Source organism: Petaurus breviceps, unplaced genomic scaffold, assembly GCF_028583685.1.
Source record: "Petaurus breviceps papuanus isolate PSGF00001 unplaced genomic scaffold, PetGlider_PUasm1.0 189, whole genome shotgun sequence".
Taxonomy (NCBI): domain Eukaryota; kingdom Metazoa; phylum Chordata; class Mammalia; order Diprotodontia; family Petauridae; genus Petaurus; species Petaurus breviceps.
Window position 1 is genome coordinate 40,166,944 of NW_027185809.1, and position 26,427 is coordinate 40,193,370.

General features: G+C 37.4%; 1 protein-coding gene and 1 long non-coding RNA gene across 8 annotated transcripts in view; one reads left to right on the forward strand and one right to left on the reverse strand.

Annotated features, from left to right (window-relative positions):
- Window positions 1-26,427, reverse strand: part of DIO2 (iodothyronine deiodinase 2) — a 306,669-nt gene that overhangs the window by 181,377 nt on the left and 98,865 nt on the right. For all 7 annotated transcript variants that reach the window (XM_069092340.1, XM_069092337.1, XM_069092332.1 and 4 more), the window contains exon 2: window positions 10,140-10,229. The gene's annotated coding sequence lies outside the window, so the exon portion shown is untranslated. The remainder of the gene's footprint in view (window positions 1-10,139; window positions 10,230-26,427) is intronic.
- On the forward strand, window positions 1,352-3,788 carry LOC138164473 (uncharacterized). The gene is made up of 2 exons (XR_011169072.1): window positions 1,352-2,549; window positions 3,616-3,788. It is a non-coding gene; the product is annotated as an uncharacterized lncRNA (long non-coding RNA).

Below are 26,427 nucleotides of genomic sequence, written 5' to 3' on the forward strand. Positions count from 1 at the left end.
GGTAGGTGTCAGTTCATGGGCTGCTTGTTTTTTACCTTCTTTGGGGATCTGGGTATCCTAGTCAGCTGAAGTTGCTTTATTTTTGAGGCATGATTTCTCTTTAGGAGACATCTGAGAGGTCTTGGGGATCAGAGAAAATATCTAGTACTCTACCTTACAATATGATCAAGAAGACCTGCCATTTTTATACATTTCTTACTATAAATCATTCACAGATCCAAAAGATTCGTGGGAAGTCACCCTCTGATTCATTTAATACCTTGAAGATACCAAAGTAACAGATGGACTCCATTTACCACCTCCAAGCCTCACTATGTGATTTGTCAATATGCTATTTCTGGTCATGAATGTCCTTGGTGATGTCTTCACTCCACTTCTACCACTGGAAGTCACCATTAGCATCTAGGCAGTGCAGTGGATAGAGTACTGGGTCTGGGAGACCTGTGTTCAGATTCTATCCAGATACTTACTAGCTGTATGATGTTGGACAAGTCACTTAACCTCTGTCTGCCTCTGTTTCCTCAACTGTAAACTAAGTATAACAATAGCACCTATCTCACAGGAGTGTCAGAAAAATTAAATGAGATATTTGTAAAATGCTTAGCACTATGCTGACACATAGTAGACACACTAAATTCTTATGCCTTTCCTCTGTCCCACCACAATGGAAATAGGATACATCACTTTTCTGCAAGTAGGCATCATTTCTTAACCCTTTGGGTACACAGGACTGCAAATTGTCTCACTTTTTAATCTCTTGAATCAGTCAGCTAGTAAACATTTATTAAGTGACTATTATGTCCCAGGCACTGTGCTAAGTACCAGTTTATTTCTTGAGATACTCTTGTAGTCCTTGAGGCCAAGCCATAGTTTGACTCCACTCCCCACCCCCACCAACCCAAAGCTCTGTTTGTTTTTATTATACTGTTACCCTCTTCTAGGTTTTTTGGGGAAGTTTTCCTTAGCCCATAGTAGTGCTTCATTGTATTTGGAGTTTTCTTTCATGTCTTCACATCTTCAGTTCTTGGACTAGAACTTTGTAACAGGGTCATTTTCTAACCCTCCCATAATCATGGATGGAGTGAGCAGTCCTTGCCTGATTCTATCCCCACTGCAATCTAGAGGCCACCACCACTGCTGCTCTCCTCTCTCATTTCTAGGTGGATTGGCTAGGAATTGGCCCTATTCTTCACCATAATCCCTGGCTACTGCATCTGTCTTCTGGGTGGATCAACACCTATGCAAGCCTCAGCCCCATTTCTATCTTCTTTTTCTATAATCACCAACCAGGATTTGGCTCCTTCTCCTACCATAGCCCTAACAAGTTCCAATCAGATGTCAGAGATGATACTGGTCTTAGGTCCCTACAGAGTTTCCCAGTATGGGCTCTTTGGGTCCACAATGAAATCTGGTGGACACTGTCCTCTGCTATGGCTCTATTAAAAGCACTAGTTTCAGGTTTTTGAGGGCCCAGAGGAAGGCATGCACTGCTTTGCCTCTTCTCCCTAAACAATCACCTCCTTTAGGCTAGCTACCTCATCCTACACTCCAGTGTCACTTGGATCAAACTGAGATCCAGCTGGCTTCAGAACCCTCTCTTCTGAGTACAGCATCTCCATTGCAATATAATATTGCTGATGGGGGAAGTGAGAGGAGAAAGAAATCCTTCTCATCACCTCTGGAGGAAGCACAAGGCAAAAAGCGAAGAACAATTCTGCAAAGAGCTTGGTTCTGCTTCTATAGCTGGCTCTAATTTTTTCAACTCCAAGAGACAACTCCTTAGAGAGTATCTCTGCATAACTGGTTAGTTCACATTTTATCAGCCACTGAGTACTTAGCTGAGCTAATAGTGGTCTTATAATTCCACCAAATTTAATTGAGGAATTTCCTAAAAAAGCAAGTAAAAACATCTCTTTACAATCTTTGAATGGGTGTAATGGTAATGTAATTTGAATTTGAAGATCCCTTTGTGTTGGCAAAGGTAGCAGGTACTTAGCACTTAGTAACTGATCAAGCCTCTGTTGGGGAAACAGAAGGCATGAACTCCTGTCTCCTGTTGCTGACAGAACAGGAAGGGGTTGGCCGAAACAGGAAGCTAATACTGTGTGTATCTGAGGAAAAGCCCCAGAGAGGCACAGTCAGAATTTCTTGGGACCAGCATCTGGTGGCAGAGCAGCTACAGAAAAGAGAACCAGAATTTCCTGAGAACTTGTCGTAATAGAGCTTCTTCTGAACAGGATCCCAGGAGCCCAGAGCCTGGAGCCCAGGTCACTGAGGAAGCATGACTGGGAGGCTGAGACTTTGTTTGTGGCTTGGTTGAGCCTTGAATTCCCTGGAGCAGAAATGGTGAAGGATCTGACATGGACCAGACCCTGTGAACTTCAGTGTGGAGCAGGACCTCCCCAGAGAGCTGGACAAGGAACTGGGAGTTGTCTGCCATTGAACCCAGGTGACAGTCTGGTGAATCCAGGTAGAATCTGGGACCATGGAAGGGGATCCAGAAAATCTGAGAACCAGCCCCAACTCAAGATGAAAAGACCTTTCCCTGGGTACTGAGTAATTATGGAATTATAGTTTACTACTGACTTAAGGGGTGGAGGGTTTTGTGTATGATACTTAGTAATTGATTGCTGAATAAGTGACTGATTGAATTAACTTAAGATTTTGCCCCAGGAGTTGAAGACTTTAACTATTGTACTTTGAAACTATATTGTGATCTTACTTAATAATTGATTGTTGAATAAGTGACTGACTGAGTTAACTTAAGACTTTGCCCCATGAGTAGAAGACTTTGACTATTGTACTTTGAGATGATTGTTCTTTTTTTCTAAATATTGTGACCACTTTGGTGAAAACTAAGTGGCAATTTTAATGATAAGCTGTTGTGCTGTGATAAGCTGTAATATTGTGAATGCTGTACCTTGATTTTCTCTGAATGTTTTGCTTCGATTTGTTATTGAATAAATAGAGTATTCACTATACAGTGTAATCAGAATCTTAAAAGCTGTTCACAGTAGCATTCTTCTGGAAAGCTTCTGTGCATGGCATTACAATGGGCTTCTCCCAATTTCTCACCCTTTATAACCTTCAAATAGGTCATTTAGGGTTTGAGGTTCATAAAGCATCACACTTTTTACAAAATGAAAAATGATCCTCTAAAATTCTAAATGTGATTTAAAAAACCTTATCAGCTCATTGTATCTGTTACTTGCACTTGACATTCTCTAGTATATCATTAAGTGGGAGTCTCAGCTGATCAAGGGTACCCTGATCAATACTCCCTTGTACATGCAAACAACACATCTTTGAACCAGTAGTCTAAGCCAATGTATTAACTAACTCATTAAAAGTGGAAATTCATAAATAGTACAAAAGTATTTTTAATAAGGACTTACTTAGGTCTCACAGACAATGCCAGAAGTCAATCACATTTTTGCTATCTATATCTTCAAAAGACTTGGAATAAAGACTTAGCCAAACTTGACTGTGCTTGTCATGATAAGTTGCTGCTCATCAGTAGTTTTACTACAGATACCCAAATAGTTATCACCCGTTGAGGGGCATTCCTAGTTGAGTATCTTTAATTTGAAATTTGTTTGTTCTGTAATTTTCTAGCACTTCATGAGACCCTGCTATTTGGGATGTGAAGATATTTTGAAAATTTTCTAATTGAAGAGTTGGACCTACAGGGTGCCCACCACTATGACTGAAGTCACAGAGCCTAGAACATAGAAGATATAGTACACATATCACTATCATGGCATCATTATACTGATACTACCAAAGCATTTCTCTTTCCTCCTAACAAATTCAATGATAGACCAGAGATCTAAACTGAAAAATGCACCAATTCTTCTCCGGCCACCACAGGTGTAAAAGAGGTAACTGGTATTTCTTATTATACTTGCAAATAAGACAAACTTACAATAATATCCCCTATTATTATTATTCCTATTATTACCCCCATTTTGTAGATATATAAATGGGCAGAGGTTAAGGTACATGCCTAGGATCATACAGCTTTGAAGTATCTGAGACTGGATTTGAACTCGGATCTTCCTGGCTCCAGGTGGCACTTTATCCATTATGCCACTTAAATTCATTTTATTGGGAAGAACCTCTATGGATGACATGGGTTCTTTGAAAAGACTAATAAAATTTATAAACCCTAAGCTAATCTGATTTTTTAAGGGAGCAGAAAATCAAATCAGTAACAAAAATCAGTGAACAAAATAAAATCAAAACAAGATAAGACAAAAAATAAAGAACAAATAGAACCTATTGTGCACAGTTATATGCTAACAGAAATGAAAACACAGAGGAAATTGAGGAATACTTCAAAAATATAAAATATCCAAAGCATCAGAAGATCAGAGAGAAATTTTAAATAGTCCAGTCTCAGAAAAGGAAATCGATCTAGCTGTAAACGAACTAACAAGGAAAAATACAACATTAAATCTTGTTCCATGTACTGTTTTAGAAGTTGCTAACAGTAGAATATGCTTTATAAAAATAAAATCTAAAAGCATCTTTAGAAATCATAGATAGAATTCTTCACTTATTGAAAAGTGTATGATCTTTGACAAGTCATGTTTCCTTCTCTTGGTGCTACTGATCCTTTGTTTAAGTGGGTGTAAAGTCACTTACATGATTTGAACATCAAGTAATTTGGGAGATTAATAGGAAGAATGAGAAAGAAGAGAGAATAGGAGGGGAGGAGAGAGAAGAGAGAAAGAGAAAAAAGGAGAAGGCAAGGAAGACTAAGAAAGGGAAAAAGAAAACCAGAGTGAGAAAGGAAGAAAAAGACAGAAAAAGAATGAGAGAAAAAAGAAGGAAAGAAAGAGAGAAATAGAGGGAAAGGAAGACAGGAGGGAAGGAGGGAGTTCTGGTTAAAAGATTTTAAATATCCCTTAAAATACATTGTATTTTACTGAATGACTTTCAACTGAAGCACTCCCCTATACTGACTCATTAACCATAACCACAATCCTCTGAACTATCTTAGTAATGTGATACCTGAAAATATGAGTGTCCCATTTCTAAGATGATAAAAATGAGCCCCACATATGCTTTGTCAGTCTCACAGTGTACCAACAATCAATCCTTGATATTCACAGAAACATGCCATTGCTACCAGTCTGCAGAAACATAAACAATGAAAGCAAATTTCCAAGTTTAAATTAATTTCATCCTTGATGTCCTATAAATAACATCACATGTCCCGAAAAATGAAATTCTAGACTTAACAACAAAATACCAAGAGAGTTCTACCTATGAGTCAACCACCAGCATACAGAACCAAAAAGAATAGTTTACAGTCAAGTTCAAGCATTTGGTCCTTATTCTTCAAATCTTTCCCTCCCCACCACACAAACTTCAAAACAAGAGAATCCATTTACATTTTTGTCTATAAAATAATAATTAATATTTATATAGCACTTAATATGAGTTATATACTGTTCTAAGCATTTTGCATTATTATCTCATATCTCATTTGATGCTGAGAATGACCCTGGGGAGGTAAATGATATTATTATCCCTATTTCATAGATGAGGAAACTGAGAAAAAGAAAGGGTGACTTGTCCAGAGTCACAAAGTTAGTAAATATCTGATGCTAGCTTTGAACTCAGGTTTTCCTGACTCAAGGCCCAATGCTCTATCTACTGCACCACTTAACTGCCATATGAAAATAAATATGTGCATTAATATAAGGCATTTCTGTCTATATGAACATTAAGGCCTTATCATCTAGATACAGTCTAAGATGTTTTTTCCAGGAATGCTAGGCTAGGAATAAATAGAAGCAACATTAACTTAGAATTTCTCTAAAAGAAATCCATACCTTTATAATTGTTCTTTTTTTAAATCCTTTTTATTCTACCTACAAATGTGTGCTTCAATGCTTACAATTGTATTATTAAGGAAAAGACCAGCATGACCAAGAATAGGGCACGTATCATTTTCAAAGCTAACTCAAAGCTAAATGCCTCCCACTTCTTCCATGAATTTTACAGAACTATTCATCAATAACCTAGGCAAATATATTGTGTGTTCTCTACATCATATATTTTCAATATTTGTCAGATTCTAAAGGAACCTTAAAAAGATCATGATTAAACAGCTATTCTCCCATGTTCCCTTTTCCTAATCAGCCCTTAATCACTGCTTTCACTCCCTAATTATTGGGAGTGTAGATTGAAAGCATAAATGGGATACTGTACAGTCACTACTCTTACCTCCTCTGAACAAAAAAAGGAAATGTCTGGTCCAGCATGGGGAGAAAGAAAAGAAGGAATGGGGGAAGAGAGAGTAGAGAGGAGGGACAAAAAGAAAATACAATGGAGGAGGAGTATGTGGAAAAGAAGGAGAAAGAAAAAGAAGAATTAAGGAAAAAAAATATATGTATGCATGTATGTATACACACACACAGGGTTTTCCATAATTTAAGAAGCCTTTCTATATTTTCTGGCCTGAAACATGGTCATGTTTTCTTGGTGTCTTTTGAATTAATAGCCTGAATTAGTAGTAGTTCTTATTACTTATTAAACACACATAAAAGTGAATTAAGGTCCTTTTCTAATGCCTTATCATGGTACAGAAGTGATGTTGGATTTTCAAAGGCTATATCAACGAGGCACAAACTCCTATAGGTTCTACCAATGGAGAAAGGCTTTGGTTCCATGTCCAGTGTTAGGCTAGAAACTAGACAAGGATTACCACAGAAGCCTCAGACTTCTCCAGATGCCTAGAGCTATGGAGAACCTGTTATTTTGCTACTTCTCCAACCTAAGAAGTAGGTAGCTAGTACACCAGTTTTTGCTGCCATCAGAGGAAGGGAGAATCTCACACACGTCATTTTTTTTAACGCCTGTACCACATGTAGGTACTTCTGCCAACATTTTCGAAAAGACATAATCACATCTGTTTAAAGGAAACAAGGACGCTAATTGCCATGTTAGATTTCTCCAATAAAATTCAGTAATTGAAAATGATTTTTATAAGGAAAACATCATTTCTAGATTTTTCACTCAGTGACACTAGGAAATTATTCTGACATGGTAAAGCTGGAACAAGTTTTTTTCAGTTTGTTTATTTCTCCCAATCATCTTAATGGTTTCCTTGTGCTCGTACAAGACTCAAGGACATTCCACTACATGTCCTGATCTCCATGATCCATCATATCATCAGTGCATCAGAACAAAATATCAAATACCAATTCAGGGTAGGGGGCAGATTGAAAAACATCATCAAGATATGGGGGAGGGAGAGTACAGACACTATACAGTTCTATATTGTCTTTTTCTACAACAAGCAATATTATTTGCAAAACATTCCAGTGACTTAATTAAAATCAGATTTCTTCATCTTCAAAACATGGTGAAACATCCCCACTGATTTGTAATATCTCTTCCCTTTGCCCTAAAGAAATCCTACAAGATTACTTCCATTATTGCCTATATAGATGCCTGGGTCTATAACTCTGTTCTCTTATCTAATGATCTTTTAGCTATCATCAATATAATACCAGATAACTAGTCAGCAAAGACTACATAAAGTGACCAAAAACATCATTTAGAACAATCTTTTAGGAGAAATTTAATATATACATTTAAAAAATAAACATTTGAAATATGTATGCATATGCAGAATATAATATAATAATATACCACATGGTGTATTTTTAGAGCTAGACCTTGTATAAACATAATAAAGCTTGTTAAGAAAATGTGTGATGGACATTAGATAAACATTATTCAATTCCTTTATGTAACCAATGTTACAAATTTTTCAGTGGGTAGACATTCTATTCACTTGTTGCTTGAGATCTCAGACTAAATAGACATCCTCATTCATTAGGAAGACAGAATAGGGATGGTGCCTAGAACTGTAATTTCATTGGTAATAGGGAACTCCTGAATTAGAAAATTCTCTTAACCAAATAAACTCCTTTGTACTAGAAAAAAAAGATGTTTTTCCCCACAATATATTTTCGAGTATATAACAACATAACTAGTAACAGAGCCATAGAGTAATTCAGTCATAGCATCACATGTAATTACATGTGATCAGTCCCCATCCCTTACTCCTTGATGCAAATGCTTTCAAAACAAAGATTAACATTAACTGGAGAAAACTTGAGAATCAGAGTTGTGCTACTGAAATTGTACATTGAGATTCAATTTTTTTGGAAATTTCATATACAATCTAATATACAATATTATTCGCAGTTTAGAATACCTTAGGTTGTCTAATTACAATGCTATTTGCACTTGTAAGCAAAATTTTTTAGTTTGTATGACTGTATTTTTTCTTAATTTAGTGAACAATATTTCTATTTTCTTGTTTTTCTTTTTGCAAAGAAAAAAATATTTCTTAAACATCAACAAATATTATTTACATATACATATTATCTACATATACAAAGAATACCAAAGAACATTATATTTGGCTGTAAATCTATCACATACAGCTCTAATAGCATTTTACTATAATTCAGCATATAGTAAATTCATTGGCACATATCTACCAAGGGTCACACACACTCTCTCCAGCATTTCCAGTATTTTCTTTTCATTCCTTTCCCATTTACCTATACTTGGATACTCCCCTCATCTTTGAAAAAAAAGTATCTTTGCCCAAACATTCTTTACCTATCCTTCCCTCCTCTAGCTACAATCCTATTCCTTAATAACTTCTACTTCCAAACTTTTAAATTAAGTCTATACCTACTACCATTTCCCCTTAAGCACCTTATAATCTGCTTACTGACATATGTCTTCTACTGAAACTTGTTCAAAACTTCCAGATAGCTTCCATTTTGAAAAACCTAATGACCTTTTATTCTGTTTCTGTTCCATTAAAACTTTCTATAATATTTGACATGCTAGCTAACCCCTAATTCAAATTCTCCTTTGGCTTCCAATATGCTATTTTGCCTGGCTGGCCTCTTACAATTTGACTTCTTTCCTCTTTCATTGATTTCTTTCCTCCTGCCCACTACCTCACTGCTACTGTAAAGACTACGTAAGCCTTAGTCCACCACTCTTTAGTTCTTCTCTTTCCAAACAAAAATGAAAACTTTCACATCCTCATGGCTTCCATCACGACTTTAATGCAAATATAGTCCCTCTATGACAACTTGCCAGAGGTCCAATCTGGAATCTCCAAAGGGAACTTACTGGATTGATCTTTTTAGATAACTTCTCATTAACCTATACTCAATAAAACCATCTTCCCTTCCCAAGTGGCTCTCTTTTTCATGCTTTTTATTGTCTATCTATGCCACTAAATTCTCCCATTCACCCAAGCTTGTAACTTTGGATATGGGGGGGAGGGGTAAATAGGAAGAAAAAGTCAAAGAGTAAAACATAATTTTATCATACCTTCCTTTAAAATATTTCATGTGTGCTTTCCTTTCCAATCTTACTGCCATCGGTAGAGTCCAGGCTCCCATTATTTCATATCTATGTTAAGGTATCTTGTGAATGTTGCAGCAATTCCTAACTGCCCATAGTTATTAACTTATACTTTATGGTGAGCACCCAAGTCAGTTCTATCATTTTCTGCATTTGTGCCTTGGATTAAATCTCTTGATTTTTTTTTTCAAATTTAGCTAAACTGAAGCAATTAAAGATTAAAACTGCACTAAGGTTTCTTGGGGACCCCACATAACCATTCCTTGATTGTTTAAGTCCACAAATTGACTATATTACTCATCATAGTGCTTAATCAGATACCCTCTACCATTGTTATTTAAATGTAGAATATCCCTTGTGAATGTATCATCTCCCCTACTATGGATTTAAAGGAACATGTATCTGAACTATCTCTACACCCAGAACAGATTCTTCTAATGCTCCCAATTATTGAAATCCTTCTATTCCTTCAAGACCCAACTTAGACACCAACTATTATATGAAAATCTTTCCTTGTTCCCTTTGCAAAGACATCCCTTTCTCTTGCAATGTTCTCTTAGACTTAAATAATATTGTAACTATTGTTACATTATTTGCTAATATTCTTCGCTCTTCCACCTAGGCTATAAGGTGTCTGAGGACAACAACTGTGTCATTTTTTTTCATCTATCACAATATCATACACATGGTAGTTGCTTGATAAATGTTTGTTGAATACTTACTTTATCTTTCACCCATAGTCTAGAAATCTGCTGCTCTTCTAAGATGTTAACTTCATGAATTTGGATATACAGCAGATCCAACTGTGTTCCCTAAAACATTAATATTAATACTAATCAGTGACACTTATATAGCACTTTAAGATTTACGAAAATACTTTACATCCCGTAATTGTACCTCTGTGAGGTAATAAATTTTATCCCCTTTTTTGCAGACAAGAAAACAGGCTCATAAAGGTTAAATGCCATGCCCATGGTCACACAAGTATGAGAGGCAGGATCTGAGGTCAGGCCTAACTCCTGGTGCAGGACTCTCTATCCATTAAACCATGCTTCCACTCTGGATACTTTTAAATGCAGCAAACAAATGACCTAATATAATAATCCTAGTCTATAATAACAATGGTGGTAGTGGTGATGATGATAACTTCTACTTATATAGCAATTTAGAGTTTACAAAGCACTTCAGATATCTCGTTTGATCATCCAAACAACTCTGTAAGGTAGGTGTTATAATTATCCCAATTTATGGATAAAGAAACAAAGGCTTTGGGGCCTTAAGTTACCTGAGGTCACATAGGTAAGTGTCAGGCAAGATTTGAACTCAAGTCTTCCTGCCTCCAGCAATTAAATGGCACAGCGGATAGAGTACCAGACCTGGAGTCAGGAAAATTCATCTTCCTGAGTTCAAAACTGGCCTCAGATACTTACTGTGTTAAGTCACTTAACTCTGTTTGCCTCAGTCTCCTCATCTGTAAAGCGATCTAGAGAAGGAAATGCCAAACCACTCCAGCATCTTTGCCAAGAAAACTCCAAATGGGGTCATGTACAGTTGGACATGACTAAAAAAATGACTCAACAACTTCCTGTCTCCAAGTCCAACGCTCAACACATTATGCTAGTATATAGCAAGGCAGCTAAATGGGGCAGTAGAGAGAACATGGACACATAGTTTAAAAAATTCAGAAGTTCAAATTCAGCCTCAGACTGAGCGGCCTTAGGCAATCAAAACCTCTCGGTGCCTCAGGGTACTCGTATGAGAGGAATAAGAGTTCCCTCCTCCCTAGGATCTTGAGAAGTTTAAATGAGATATTTGTAAAGTGCTTGGTGAACCTTAAATCTCTATCAAGCTTTTTTATCATTATCATTATTATACCACCTGTCTCTAACACCAATGTTTTTGAAACATTACCTTATAGGGCAGCAAATTTAAGCTACAGTATAGTTGTAGAATTATAAACAGCACATTGACTGAATTGAGTTACTATGTATATCACACATGAAATGCCAATTTTTTTAAGAATTATGATACTATAAAGTGCACTTAGCAATAAAATTATACTGAATAGAACATCACAGGGAAGATATTAGAACAAGTAATATGCAAAAAAAATCACAGAGCTAAAAGGTATAAGAGAAGTCATTCAGTCCAATCTATATCTTAATAAGAAACCCCTTACCAGCATCCCCATCAGGTTGCCAACAAGACTTTACTTGAAGATATCTAGTGAGGGAAGACTCACTGTGCATCAATGCGACCCATTTTCTTTGGGACATTTCTAGTTTTAGGAATATTTTCCTTACCTGGACCCTAAATCTGCCTCTTCTACCAATTACCACTGCTTCAGCCCACTAGGGTCAAATAGGATATGCCTAATCATTCTTCCAAATAACAGATCTTTAAGTGATGTGTACATTAAACTCTTGCTTATTTAAATATTATATTCTCAGTACCTTAAATTAACCTTAACAAGTCATGGCCTCAGGGACACCAATCTAATGACTTCTCTTTGAATACTTTCCATGTGGTCAGTATGCTTTTAAAATGAATTGAAAGCTATCTTTTTTTTTAATGCTTTATTAACTTCTGATTTACATCATTCGTTTCCACCAGATTTGGAGTTACAAATTTTCTCCCCGTTTTTCCCCCACCCATCCCCCCAAAACAGCAGTCCCACAGGATATCCCCACCTCCAATCTGCTCTCTCCCATATTTTCTCCCATACCCGTTTCGACTTTTCCAGTAGATCTCTATGCCTCAGTGCCTGTACATCCCATTTCTTAATTACATGTAAGATGGTATTAATAATAGTATATATATATATATATGTATATACACACACAATATATATATATATATTTGAATATTTGATTTTAAAACTTTCAATCCCAGATTCATTCCCTTCCCCCCCTGCCACCCACCCCCACTGGGGAGACAAGCAGTTCAGTATAGGTTGTACATGTGCGGCTAATGCAAAACACACCATTCTAGAAAGTGTACTTTCTAAAGAGCAAATTGGGACAATCACTTTCTCTGCGTGTTGTTGTTTTTAATTACACCTTTCTAAATGCAATCTGAGATGGCATTAGCTATTTTTGGCTGCTAAATCATTGATTCACCTTGTATTTCAATTCCATTAAAATGATCAGATACTTCCCATACAAACTAATGACCTTCCCCATTTTGCATTTATGATGCTATTTTTTCCATATCCTTTAATCATATTTCATCTTGATTCAACCCATTTTACTAGGTCGAGAGTTCTTAACTTTTTAGTATTGTGGACCTCTCTGGCAGGCAGGCTAAAACCTAGAAATTCCTTCTCAGAATAATGTTTTTATATACATAAAATTTAAAAGGAAATCAAATAAACTGAAAGAGTTATCAATGCTTTCAAGTTAATGTACTCTATGTTAAGAACCTTGTTCTAGACCATAGATAACTTTTTGGAACCTAATTTTGTCATTAAATATTCTTGCCACTTGTTTCATCCGCAAAACTCAATAGTCTTTATAAGCAGGTGTGTTAGCCAAAAGTCAGGGCAGCTTTGCTTCCAGGTGTAGAATGGCAATGATGTCTTTTTAGATGAAAAAAGTGACAAGAACTAACATCTACTCTCTTAGCAAAATCATTCCTTTTGTACTGTTTGCAAAGCATTTGAAAAAGTATGGCAAAGTTAAGATCAGTAGCAAATTAACACTATGGAGTTGCAATCACTCCTCACTATTAAAGGTTATTATTCTTTTTTTATGTATTTTTTTGGAGGGGGAAAGCAAGGCAATTTTGGTTAAGTGACACACAGCTAGTGTTTCAAGTGTCTGAGGCTGGATTTGAACTCAGGTTCTCCTGATTCCAGGGCCAGTGCTCTATTCACTGTGCCACCTAGCTGCCCCCTATTGAGGGCTTCTTTATTCACCATTAGAATGTAAGTTCATGGGGCAGAGTGTATTTCACTTTTGCATTTGTGTTCCCAAGTTGCATTCTAAGTTATTCATTAATTAACAAACATTTGTGCACATACTATGGTCCAGGCCTCATGCTAGGTACTAAAGATCTGAAACAAATAGTCCCTGCCCTCAAAGAGCTTACATTCTTTTGGGTAAGAAAACATGGACATACAAGTACATAAAAATACATATGAAATAAATACAATGGAAATTTGTCATCTGTTAGTTTCTGAAAGAGAGAAAGCTTTTAATCACCAGATCCTATCTTTCTGGGTAAGTGCTCAAGTTTAGCAAACTACAGTAATGTATTGCACAGTTTCAAACATTTTTTAAAATAATGTGCATTGATCATTATATATAAGATCCTGAAGGATGATATGGCTGTAAGTTCAGGTGGCAATGACTAAGACTTGCATTGCTACCACACCAACCATTTTGAAAACAAATATGCATGATTCAGCCATTTGGCTAATACACCTTGAGAATGTCATCTCTGGTCCTGAGCCCTAGCCCTCCTAACTGATGAGGGCTCTCCATAATTAGCCCAATCCAGACCCACTCTACTACCAGCTACTCTCTAGCCATTGTCATGCCTCACCTCCACTGACATTCCACTCTCTCTCCTTTCTAAACAATTGTGTTATCATTCTATCTCACTTCTCTAAAGCTTTTGATACAAACTCCCAACCAATCTCTCCTTCATTTACTGCCATGACATTTCTCTTTCTTGCTTCTTCAACTTTTCTGATTAGTCTTTCAAGCATCAGCCATCTCCTATCTCCTAATCATGGTGACCCCCAAGGTTCTATTTTGAGCCCTATTCTGTGTTCTCATTCTCTCTTCCTCTCTCTCTCCCCCTGTTTGTCTGTCTCTCTTTCTCTGTTGGGGTCAAGTGACTTGCCCAGGGTCACACAGCTAGTAAAGTGTCAAGTGTCTGAGGACAGATTTGAACTCAGGTCCTCCTGACTCCACAGCCAGTGCTCTATCTACTGTATCACCTAGCTCTTCTGTTCTTTCTCTCTTGACCTTCTCTGTCTCATTTATGTTATCAGTTCCTACGGCAATAAGTAGCATCTCTATGCAGATTATTTGAAGTGTCTTGAGAGCCCTATTTCTACCTACTACACACGTCTGCCTGGGTTTCACAAAGGAATCTTGAACTGCTTCCTCCAGCACGTCTTAAACTGTGGGTCTTGATTCCATGTACAGTCGTGACAAATTTGACAACAATAAAAGACTTCCTAACACAAAACGACCAAAAATTAATTAAAAATCAAACATGTAATGAATCCAAGGTGTTTCTGGCAACACTTGCCCAAGTTGCATCATGCAACTTCACTTCAGCCTTAATTCTGAATGCAATGCATGTGAACTTTGCACTGTGCATGACCTCACGCCACACAACACCAAGGAAAACTGACCCATGCAACATCAAAAAAACTCAAAAAGGCGTCGAAAGTAGAATACGTTTAAGAAACCCTGAAACCCATTTCTTCCTCTGAATCCTTCCTATCTCTGTTGAAGGCATCACCATCCTTCTCATCCAGGTTAGAAATCTTGACTCTTCCATCTTCTTTACCCTCTCTTACCCCCCAATCACCACATAAGCAATTAGTTGCCAAGTCTGGTCAACTTTGCTTTGACATTTCTCACTTCTATCATCTTCTTTCTATGACTATGGCCCATTATCTCTCACTTGGACTAATATTATGCTCTCTTATTTGGCCTCTGCTTCCAGTTTCTCTATTATCCAATTCATCTTTCCACAGCTGACAAATTAGTACTCATAAAGCATAGATCTGCCCATGTAACTTCCTTATTGAAAAATCTTCACTGGCTCTCTATAGCCTTTAGAATAAAACTACTAAATCTTCTGCCTGCCATATCAATCCAACCCAATTTACCAGCTTTATTCCTTTGCTGTACCCCTTTGGGCCACAAGGCGGCACAAGAGACAGAAGGCCTGGAGTTAGGAAGCCCAGAGTTCAAATCCATCTTAATACTTATTAGCTGTGTATTCTGGGCAAGTGACTTAATCTCTGTCTGCCTCAGGTTCCTAAACTGTAAAACGGGAGTAACAACAGAGCCTAACTCCCAGGGCTGTTGTGAGGACCAAGCTGGATTATACTTGCAAAGCACTTTGGCACAGTGTATTGTAGCATATAGTAGGTATTTCATAAATGCTCATGTTCCTCCTCCTTTGTGTACTCTCTGTTGTAGAGAAACTGTCTTGTTAACTATTTCTCAAATACAAGATTCAATGCCCTGTCTCTATGCCTCTCTGAGCAAGACTTCACCTTCACCCACCAGTCCCTTCAAATCTCCAATTCTTAGAATTCTGGGCTTCCTCCAAAGCATCAGTCCACAAAGTGTGGTTCAATTAGACCCTTTTATGGTATCTATGAGGTCGAAGCTATTTTCAAAATAATACTAAGACATTTCAATTTCTAATGCAGTAAATATAATAGATGGTCTTTGGGGTCCTCAAGTATTTTTAAGAATATAAAGAGGAGACCAAAGAGTATAAGAATTGCTAATCTAGAACATTACTTTTTAAACTGTGGGCCAAGATCCCATATGGGGTTAGGTCATGAAAAATTTGGCAACAGTTAAAAATTTCTGAACATGCAACAATTAAAAATTAATTAAAAATCAGACTGCAATGAATTCGAGGTGTTTACAGAAAGGAATGTTCAAGTTATTGAACAACTGCATTCATTTCACATGCCAGCAAGGCTATGCTTAAGATTCTCTGCAAGCTAGGCTTCAGCAATATGTGCATCCAGAATTACCAGAGGAGCAGGCTGGATTTCAAGGAGGCAGAGTAAGTAGAGACCAAATTGCCAACATTCACTGGATTATGGAGAGAGCAAGGGAGCTCCAGAAAAACATATACTTCTGCTTCATTGACTATACTAAATCCTTTGTGTGGATCACAACAAAATGTTACAAGTCCTGAAAGACATAGGAGTACAGATCATCTCCTGAGAAAACTGTATACAGGCCAAGAAGCAACAGTTAGAACCAAACATAGAAAACATTGGTTTAAGATTGGAAAGGACTACAATAAGGCTGTATGTTGTCATTTTATTTAACTTATATGCACAGTACAACATGCAAAATGGCAGACTAGATGAATCAAAAGCTGGAATTAAGGTTGCGTGGAGAAATATCAACATTCTCACATATGCAGATGATACTACTTGGATGACAAAAAGCGAAGAGTAATTAAGAAATCTTTTGATGAGGGTGAAATAGGAGAGTGAAAAAGCTAGGTTGAAGCTTGACATCTAAGATCTTGGCAACTGGTCCCATCACTCCCTGGCAAATAGAGAGAGAAAAAATGGAAGCAGTGTCAGATTTTGGTTAGATGTTAACTACAAGCATAAAATTTAAAGATGCTTGCTCCTTGGAAAGAAATTTATGGCAAATCTGGATAGCACACTCTGCAGATTTCTCTAGATGTCTCTGAAGACATCACTGAAGACATCACCTTATCAACGAAGGTCCATATAGTCAAAGCTATGGTTTTTCCCGTAGCAAGGTATGGATGTGAGAGTTGGACTATAAGGAAAGCTGAGCACTACAGAATCAATGCTTTCACGTTGTAGTACTGTAGAAGACTCTTTTTTTTTTTTTGCCTTTTGGAGGGCAATTGGGGTTAAGTAACTTGCCCGAGGCTACATGTCTAGTTTTTTTTTCTGTGGGTGTTAAGTGTCTGAGGCTGGAACCGAACTCGGGTCCTCCTCACTCCAGGGCCAGCACTTTACTCACTGTGCCACCTAGCTTCCCTCGTGGAAGACTTTTGAGAGCCCCTAGGACAGTAAGGAGATCAAATCAGTCAATACTTAAAGAAATCAATTCAGACTATTCACTGGAAGGTCAAATATTGAAGTTTAAGCTTACTTACTTTGGCCACATAATGAGAAAAGTAGGACTCATTGGAAAAGACTGTGACATTGGGGAAAATTGAAGGCAAAAGGAAAAGGGGATGGCAGAAGTTGAGATGGAGAGATAGTATCATGGAAACAATAAAGGTAAATTTGGACAGACTCTGAGAGATAACATAGGATAGAAGTCCTAGCATGGTATGGTCCATGGTATCACAAATAATCAGACATTACTGACTGATAACAACAACAACAACAAATTCCTAAGCACTATGTTAAGTCTTGGGTTATGAAGAAAGATAAAACATAGTCCTTGCTCACAAGGGTCTTATAGGTTTTTTGGGAGGTAAAGGAAGACAAAATACAAACAACTATGTACAAACAAGAAATGTACAGGAAAAATTAAAAGTAATCTTAGAGGGAAGGCATTAAATTAGCAGTAAGAGGAAATCAGGAAAGGTTCCTGGTAGAGGGTGTGATGTTAATTGGGACTTGAAGGATGACAAGGAAGACAGGAGGCAGAGATAGAGTGGGTCAGGTGAACATTCCAGGCACTGGAGAGAGTGAAAATGCCTCAGGAAATAGAGTGTTTTAGTAGGCCCTTAATAAATATTTATTTAATTAAATCTCTTAGTGCTCCACTAGCTACATTTACTATGGGTGCCAGAACAACTTCCTATCACTTATTAAACATTATGGCAGGGAAAAGGGAGCATTTTAAAAGTAGATAAACTATTTAAAATGGTAGAACAGATATGAACTCAAGAATTCCTAAATGAACCTGTCTCTTCTGCCACAACTTTAGATCTCAGGAATCTCCAATACCTGGTTCCCAGCAAGCATTTTCTTCCAAATCCCACTGAATAAACTTGGAACACAACTTAAGAAATGTATGTTACCAAGAAATGCATAAAATAAGCCATTTCTAGCTTAATTATTATTATTGCTTTGTCAGATTGTTATAATATGAACATTAAATATGTAATTTAAAAGGTTAGATACATTCCTTTTTAAAAATTTTGTTGACATCTTTTGTTTTTACATGACTTTCATTTACCAATATATCCCTCCCTACCCACATCCCCCTATCCAGAGAGACATTTCAGATAATAAATAATAAAAAAGAAAAGAAAAACAGTTTAGCAAAACTAACCAGCACATCAGTCAAATCGAATAATATATGCAGTATGCCAAACCTCTGCAAAGCAGGGAGGGAGCTACTGTCTCATCTTACTACTCTGGGGGAAAGGTTGGTTATTATAATCTACAGCATTCAGTTTGGGTTTGTCATTTTTGTCATTCTATCCCCTTACATCTTAACAAACTCATACTCAGCATTGCCCTTCTAGGTTCCAGTGCATAACCTGGGAATTTGGGGATCTGCTTCTAGCTATGTGTTGGCCTAGCATTAGGAGGCCTTGACATTTAGGTATGATGTGGTAACCCCCAAGTAATCCTATGATCTTTCCCCTTCTTCATGAATATGTCAAAGAGATGGTGGGATAAAGGCATTGTATCAAGACTAGAGCTCTTTATCTTTGATCTTCCAGGTAGCATCATGTAGCTTTCCAGTGAGGGGTGGAGAAGGTCTGGCCTTCACATCATTGTGACTATGCCCAGGTAGTACAGAAGGACTCGGCTAAGTGTGTGTTGTGGTGGGGGCTCTGCCCACCCAAAAATTGTTGGGGTTTCATAATGTGTTGTGGTGGAACCATATCAAAGAACTCAGAGTCAGACCACCTCTGATCCAAGTATAGGCATTTATTGAGATCGACACCTCTCATGAAGAGGGCTAAGTTCCAAGAGGAACTAGCAACTTCAGAGAAAGCAAGATGGATTTTTATAGGGTAAAGATGTAATTACATAACAGAAATCATGAATAATAAAAAGGCAGGAGGAGTTTGTTAAGGCATTGGGTAATGGAGGACAGGTCCCATCTATGGTTTGGTGGTTAAACATTATGGTCATGCTGCTCTCCAGTTGACTAACTATTGTTGTCCTGTGTGGTCAAGATAGATAGTTAGGTATTGTAGTCCTGTCTTGGGCAGGATGGATGATATGATTGTGATTGAATACAGGAACACACCTCTTCAAATATGCAGTATGGATCTGGGGTCAGTTAGTTGCTAGATAGAGGCAGTAACTGGGACACTAGCTGTTCTGAAATATGAGTTCATACTTACATATTGTTCTAGTGAACAGTGAGGCATATGTAAAGAAGTTAGGATATTGGGGAAGGGGAGGTATGTAGGGGGTTAGGTAGGTACAGTGGGGCCTACTGCCTATAATGAAGTTAGAATATTGGAGCTTAGGACAGCTCTATTAGGATGCCATCATTTGAGTTTTCTTCTGGGCTCCTGTCTAACATGTGTGTGTTTTTTAATTAAGTGATTGAACAACAATTTTGGGGTGAAAGTGTCGGTTAGTGGACAAGTATTTATTATGCACTTACTCTATAAAGGGACTCAGGTCATTCTTGAAATGAAAAAAAAAGGAAAAAACATGCAGTCCCTGCTCTAAAGAACGTCACATACTAAATAGGGTTGCTGTTATTCATTGGTTTTTAGCAGTGTCTGACTTTTCATGTGTCAGACTCTTCATAATCCCATTTGGGGTTTTCTTGGCAAGGATACTGGTTTATCATTTTATTCCAGCTCATTTTACATATGACAAAACTGAGGCAAACAGGGTTAAGTGATTTGCCCAGGGTCACACAGCTAGTAAGTGTCCAAGGCCAGATTTGAACTTAGGAAGATGAGTCTTCCTGACTTGAGGCCTGGCATTCTATCTACTGTACCCTTAGCTGCTTCTAAAGAGGGAGAGTCTTGTAAGTAACTAGTTATAGTTTTTTTAATTTATATTTAAATGCTGTATAAGGAACTTAATCTCAGAGGCAAGGCCACCTGCAAGAGATAGAATTATAACTGAATCTTGACAGAAACCTAGAAAGTAAGAGGCCTAAATTCTTTCCTACCCTTTAATGACTGAATAGGCATTTCCTCAGACAAACTGAGACATGAGAAAGACCTTAATTTAAACAGGCCAAGGTCTCCCCCTATATCCAAAGCCATCACCAGTAGCCCCGACCTCTATCTTCTCTTTGAACTCCCATGACTCTGAAGGAGAGAGTGAGGCTGATGACTTTGTACAGCTCTACCTCACTTAAATCCAATTCACTTGCAAGTCAAGATATCACCTCCTGCTGTCATTGGTCCTCTTCAAGAACAAAGGATGAACAAGAACAACAAAGAAGCAAGAAGGCAGAGCTAAGGAAGAAAAGCATTTCAGGAATGGGGCACAGCCAATGAAAAGGCTAAGTCAGTAAATGCAGTGCTGTTGTGAGGAGCAGCAAACAGGCCCATGTAGTTGGATTGTAAGGTTCATGGACGGAATACAAGACTGGAAAGGTAGACTATTCTTTCTCTTCCCTTCCCAATCTCAAACTCTAAATTAATCTAAAGTATATTCCATTCTACTCTAAATCCCCTTCTCCATTTTCCTGTTGCCCATCACATTTTGCCAAACCCCAGTCCTGGATTAATTCCACCATCTGCATCCTTCACATGCTGCTTAGGAGAGCTAAAGTAAACTGGGTACACTGAAGATGTATTATCTAATCTCAGTAGGATTCTCGTAGCAGCAATGCAATTCTGCTATTGATTTTTTTTTTTACCCCACTCACCACAGAGACTATTCCAATCATTTCATCTCTCCTCAAACCTCCCACATCATCCCTTTCTCCTGCCCTTTCAGGTAAGGACATTGTCTCACATTTTACCAAGAAAATTGAGGTCATTTACCAACAGCCCCTTCTTCCTTCTTATCTCATTATCCCCTGAACATCACCTTCTATTAATATTTCCTCTATTCCAATTTCTGATGAAGAATTGGGCCTTCTCCTTGCCAGCTCCTTTAAAAGTAAGAGTCTCTTACCATATTCTCCAGTATGTATTCCCTAACACTTTTACACTCGTTTTCTCCATAATTTTCTATTAGAGAGAAAATCTTCCTAATTACTAGTTTGTTTCCTATCACCTAGAAATATACTCATGCCTTCCTCTCAACCTAAAACAAACGAAACTAACAAATCCTTGCTAGGCCCCATACCTGTTAGCTGGCATCCTAGAGCTCTCCTTCCTTCCTCAGCCAAATACCTAGAGAAAGTTCCCTGCATACCTTCCCTTCACTTCTTCTCTCATTCTTTTCCACACATTCTGTAATCTAGCTTCTGACCCCATCACTCAACAGAAATTGCTCTCTCCAAAACTGGAAATCTCTTGATTGCCTTATCTAATGGACTTTTCTCAATCTTGGTTTTTCTCAAACTCTCTGAAGACACTCACTATTGACCATCCTAGTCTCCTGAATATACTCTCTTCTAGGTTTCCACGATACTACTTTCTCTTAGCTTTCCAACATGTCTGTCAGCCCCCAGAAAGTTTCCTTTGCTTTGTGGAAATATATTAAAGACATCCTTTGTAGTTCAATTTAAAATAGTACATATTTTCTCTAGTTTAAAATACTTTCCAGACTTTACCCTTTAAGAAGATGTTGTAAAAGGTTAAGAACAAAGACCTCAGATGAGGAACTAATATGGAAACCAAATTTAGAACAAAGAGTATCTCTGTCTAGTTAAGTGTACCTCTTTCCTACCCTCTGAAATGACTGGTCTATGGTATACCTAAGCAGCAGCATCCTCTTCCTCGTTCAGAAAAGATTAAGGTATTGATCCCTTCTGATTACTCTAGAGGACACTTGAGGGGAGTGGTCAAGAGAGCAATTGAAAAAGTTATTGAGTATTGTCATAATGTTAACCTCAAAGTATTTTTAAGAGTACTGTGGCCTTTCTCTTATTCAATATTCGTGTAAATGTTACCTCAAGTTGTCTTGGAGTAGAGATATGTATTTGATGGCATGCCAGTCTGGACATTTTGAAGACAGAAATGTTTCAATTTAGAATATCAAATTAATAAAATTATTCCTGCTTAAAATTCGGAATACAATATTAATTTTTTCTCAACATCTGGAGCATCATTCATGCCATTAGTGAGTGTATCCCAAGTCTTTCTCTGTCCTGGACCCTCTTCTCTCTATATACTCTCTCATTTGACATCAGCTCCCATGAGTTTAATTATCACCTTTACATACCTGACTGCCAAATATATACATCTAGCCCTAGTCCTTCTCCTAATCTTCACATCATCAACTACCTATTATCCATATCAAAATGCATTTCCTGTAAGAATTTCCTACTCAGCATGTTCAAAACAGGAATCATTAGTTTTTTTCCCTTTGAAACCAAGCCTCTTCCACATTTCCCTATTTCCACCATCCCTCAAGTCATCAAAGTTTACACACATGGTATGCCCTTTGACTCCTCGCTCTCACTCATCTCACATCCCAACAGTTGCCAGATCTTATATCTATTTCCACAGTATCTTTCACATTTTCCCCCCTCACACATCTATCACTTTATTCATGCCCTAATCAACTCTCATCTAGATTTTTGCAACAGTTTCTTAATTGGCCTCTCTATCTCAAGTCTCTTCCAACTTCTGTCCATACTACACACTATTGCCAAATTAATTTTCCTTAAAAATAGATCTGACTCCCTACTCAATTAACCCTAATGGTTTTCTATTATCTCTAGAATAACATATAAACTCTTCTGTGTAGTTTTAAAAGCTGTAGTCCATCTAGCCCAATCTCTATCTCCAGCCTCTATGGACATTATTCACGCTCCTTCACTCTATGATCCAACTAAAGTGGTCTTTTCTCTGTTCTTCAAACATGACTCTACATCTCTGTGCCTTTAAAATAATTATCCTGCTTGAGGAAAGCAGGGCAGGACATAATCAAACCTCTGTTTTAAGAAGAATGATTTGACAGCTAAGTGGATGACAGATTGAAGTGGGGAGAGACTGAAAGCAAGGAAACCAACCAGCAGGTTATTTAGTCTAGGCATGAAGTGAAAAGGTGAGACCAGGATGGTGTCAGTTTCAGAGGAGGGCTAAGCAGGGAGGATGGGGATATATAAGAGAGATGCTGTGAAGGTAGAAACAATTAGATTTGACAAATGATTGGTTATGGTGAAAGGAAGGAGGTTAGGATGACACCTAGATAATGAAGCTGGTGACTAGGACAATGGTATTGCCCTCAATAGTAATGGGAAATATATGCAGAAGTGAGCATGGAGAATTTGAGGGAGAATAATGAATTCAGTATTAGGCATGCTGAGTTTAAGATATCTAAAACTCATCCAGCTTGAGATGTCCAATAAGCAAGTGAAGATGAGAGTATGGAAGACAGGAGAAAGGTTGGGGGTGGAAAGTTAAACCTGAAAATCATCCAGAAAGAGACAATAATTGAATTCATGGTTTCTGATGTGACCACCAAGCAAAACAATAGAGAGGGGAAAATCTAGTGTGGAGTCCTGAAGGACCCTATAGGGTCTATAACTATGATTAGTGTGCATGGCCTGGATAAAAATCCAGGAAAGCAGAATGAAGAGTGGCTAGATAGGTAGGAGAAGAACTGGGGTAGTAGTATCATAAAAACCTAGAGAGAAGAAAGTATCAAGTTGAAGAGAGTGACTGGCCATGCAGCTATTCAGTGCCTACTAGTAGAGTGCTCCTATTAAAAAGATGGGTCTTATTTCTCAAAGACGTTTAGGGTCACTAAAGGAACTCTGAAATTTCCTGAAGTCAATCTAACCTACTCTCCTCTTTTATGTCTTAGACAAATTCATTGTCTATCCATATATTTTCCAGTTTTATAAACTGCTGGACAAATTCTACAAGTTGTCTAACTTCATGCCATAGTCTGGATAATAGACATTCTTCATCCCCTTGGTTATTCCAAGTGGAATTCCCCAGGATCTGTGCCTGGCCCTTCCCTATTCAACATTTTTAGCAATGATATAGTTAAAACCATTGATGGTAGGCTCAGTAAAACTACATAACAAAAGCTGGGAGAATATGCTGAAACAATGGAGGAGTTAGTCAGAGTCCAAAGAGATCTTGACAGGACAGAATTAGACCGAATTTAATCAAGTGAGGTTATATATAAATACTGTAAAGTCTTACACTTGAGTTCCAAAAATCAACCATCACAAACAAAGATAGGGGAGGTATGTTTCAGTTATTCTAGATCTGGGTTTTAGTGCACTGAAACCTCAATAAACATGAGTAATGGGATGTGGCAGTCAAAAAGTTCATGTGAACTTGACCTACATTAAGAGGATATCTTCCAAGAGTAAGATGGTGATAGCGCTGTACTATAACTTGCGCCGACCACATCTGGAGCACAGTAATGACTTTAGGATACAACGTTCAAAAGTAACATTGACAAGATAGAAAGCATCCAGAGGAAGACAACCAGGATGGTGAAGGGATATTAGTTCATGATATCTGAAGATTTGGTTGAAGGAACAAAAAGTGTTAAGCATGGAAAAGAGATGATTTGAGAAGAATGTGACAATTATGTTTAAGTAATAGAAGGTCTGTCACATAAGAGGAATTATATTTGTTCTATTTAGCCCTAGATGGCAGAACCAAGGTAACTGACACAAGGTGCAAAGAGGCAAATTCAGGCTTTTCATGTCAGGAAATACTGTAACAATTATAAGCATCCAAAAAAGTAATGAGCTGCTTTCAGAGTTGGCAGATTCTCCCTCATTCAAAATATTCAAGCAGAAACTGCACAACTTGTTAGGGATTCCTTTCAGATATAAGTTGGACCCAATAGATAACATTCCTTATATCACTAAAATTCTGTTACTGTGTGACTCATATATAGATGGTTAGGTCAAGCTCTCTTGAATGACTCTGGATCTCTTCAAGAGTTGGCAATGTTCTGGGGTTTGGTTCAACCAGCACAATGTTTTGAACAAACCTCACCATGGACAGCTTCCAGGAGGGACTCTACTCTGTATGTATGACAGTATCAAATACTTTTGTGATCTCCCTGTTTTATATTCCTAGCTGATATTTATGGTTAGATGATCATTACACAAGATTGATTTCTATTGTCATATCTTTCAAGGAATCTTATGATGTATATATGTGACATAAAATTGTTGAAAGATGGCTTTAAGGAATTTTGCACTCCAAAATCAAATGCTTTCTTCATTAATAATCAATGAACATGAAACCTAGAGAAAAAGACCTATATTGTTTTCTTCTTTTGCTTCATTATGCAGTGGCAAATATGTGCTCTAATGTAGAATACTACTTTAAAAACCTGGCTATTATTCACTTCTAGTTAAAATGGTGATGTGAAAAGTCATTGAGGAGCTCAGTTCTCCCTTATATATTCCAGGAAACATCTTAAAAGAACAACAAGTTGAAGAATAACCAACAAATTTAAAGATAAACAGCAAACCCCTTCATCCAGGGGGATGCTTTAAGGCAAGATTTTATAACTTTTTTTATATCATGGACACCACAGAAAGTCTGGTAAAGACTTTGGAACTATTCCCAGAAAAATTATTTAAATATATAAGATAGAATACATATGATACAGTTATACTGAATTACAGTTATCAACATACATTTTTTTAAAAAGTAATGGACCCCAAGTTACAGACCCCATTCTAAGTGGATCTAAAGTTGTATTCAAGAGAGAAGGAAGCCAGTAGCAAGCATTACCAAAAACTAGAATAGGACCAAATGGTGCCTGACTGACAAATTCAAAAGTATGGGAAGAAATAGAACCTGGTTCTGCAACAAAATCCCAAGGCGATAAATGAGACCAGAGATATGAATAAAGAAAATAAAACACCAAACACAATGAAGAAATACTATGGGTTACCAGACACTGAAGGGATAAACCCAGAAGAACAGAATCAGAAAAACAGAATCACTCTATAACAATGCAAAGAAGATTCTCAAGGGGAAAAGGTGCTACAATGACTACAGTACAAAGGTACCTCAAAAAAATGAAGCAAGGTATAAAATATAGAATCAGAGTTCTTAAGGAATAAAAACTGAAAAGGTAACAAGAACCTTAGAACAGATGGTATAAACCTTTACCCAAATACTAGATGTCCTGAAAAACAGAATGGAGTAATCAGAAATAAATAGCTCCAGGAGACAAGAAGATACATTACAACAAAATCAAAAGATGAAGAAGGAAGGAAGGAAGGAAGGAAGGAAGGAAGGAAGGAAGGAAGG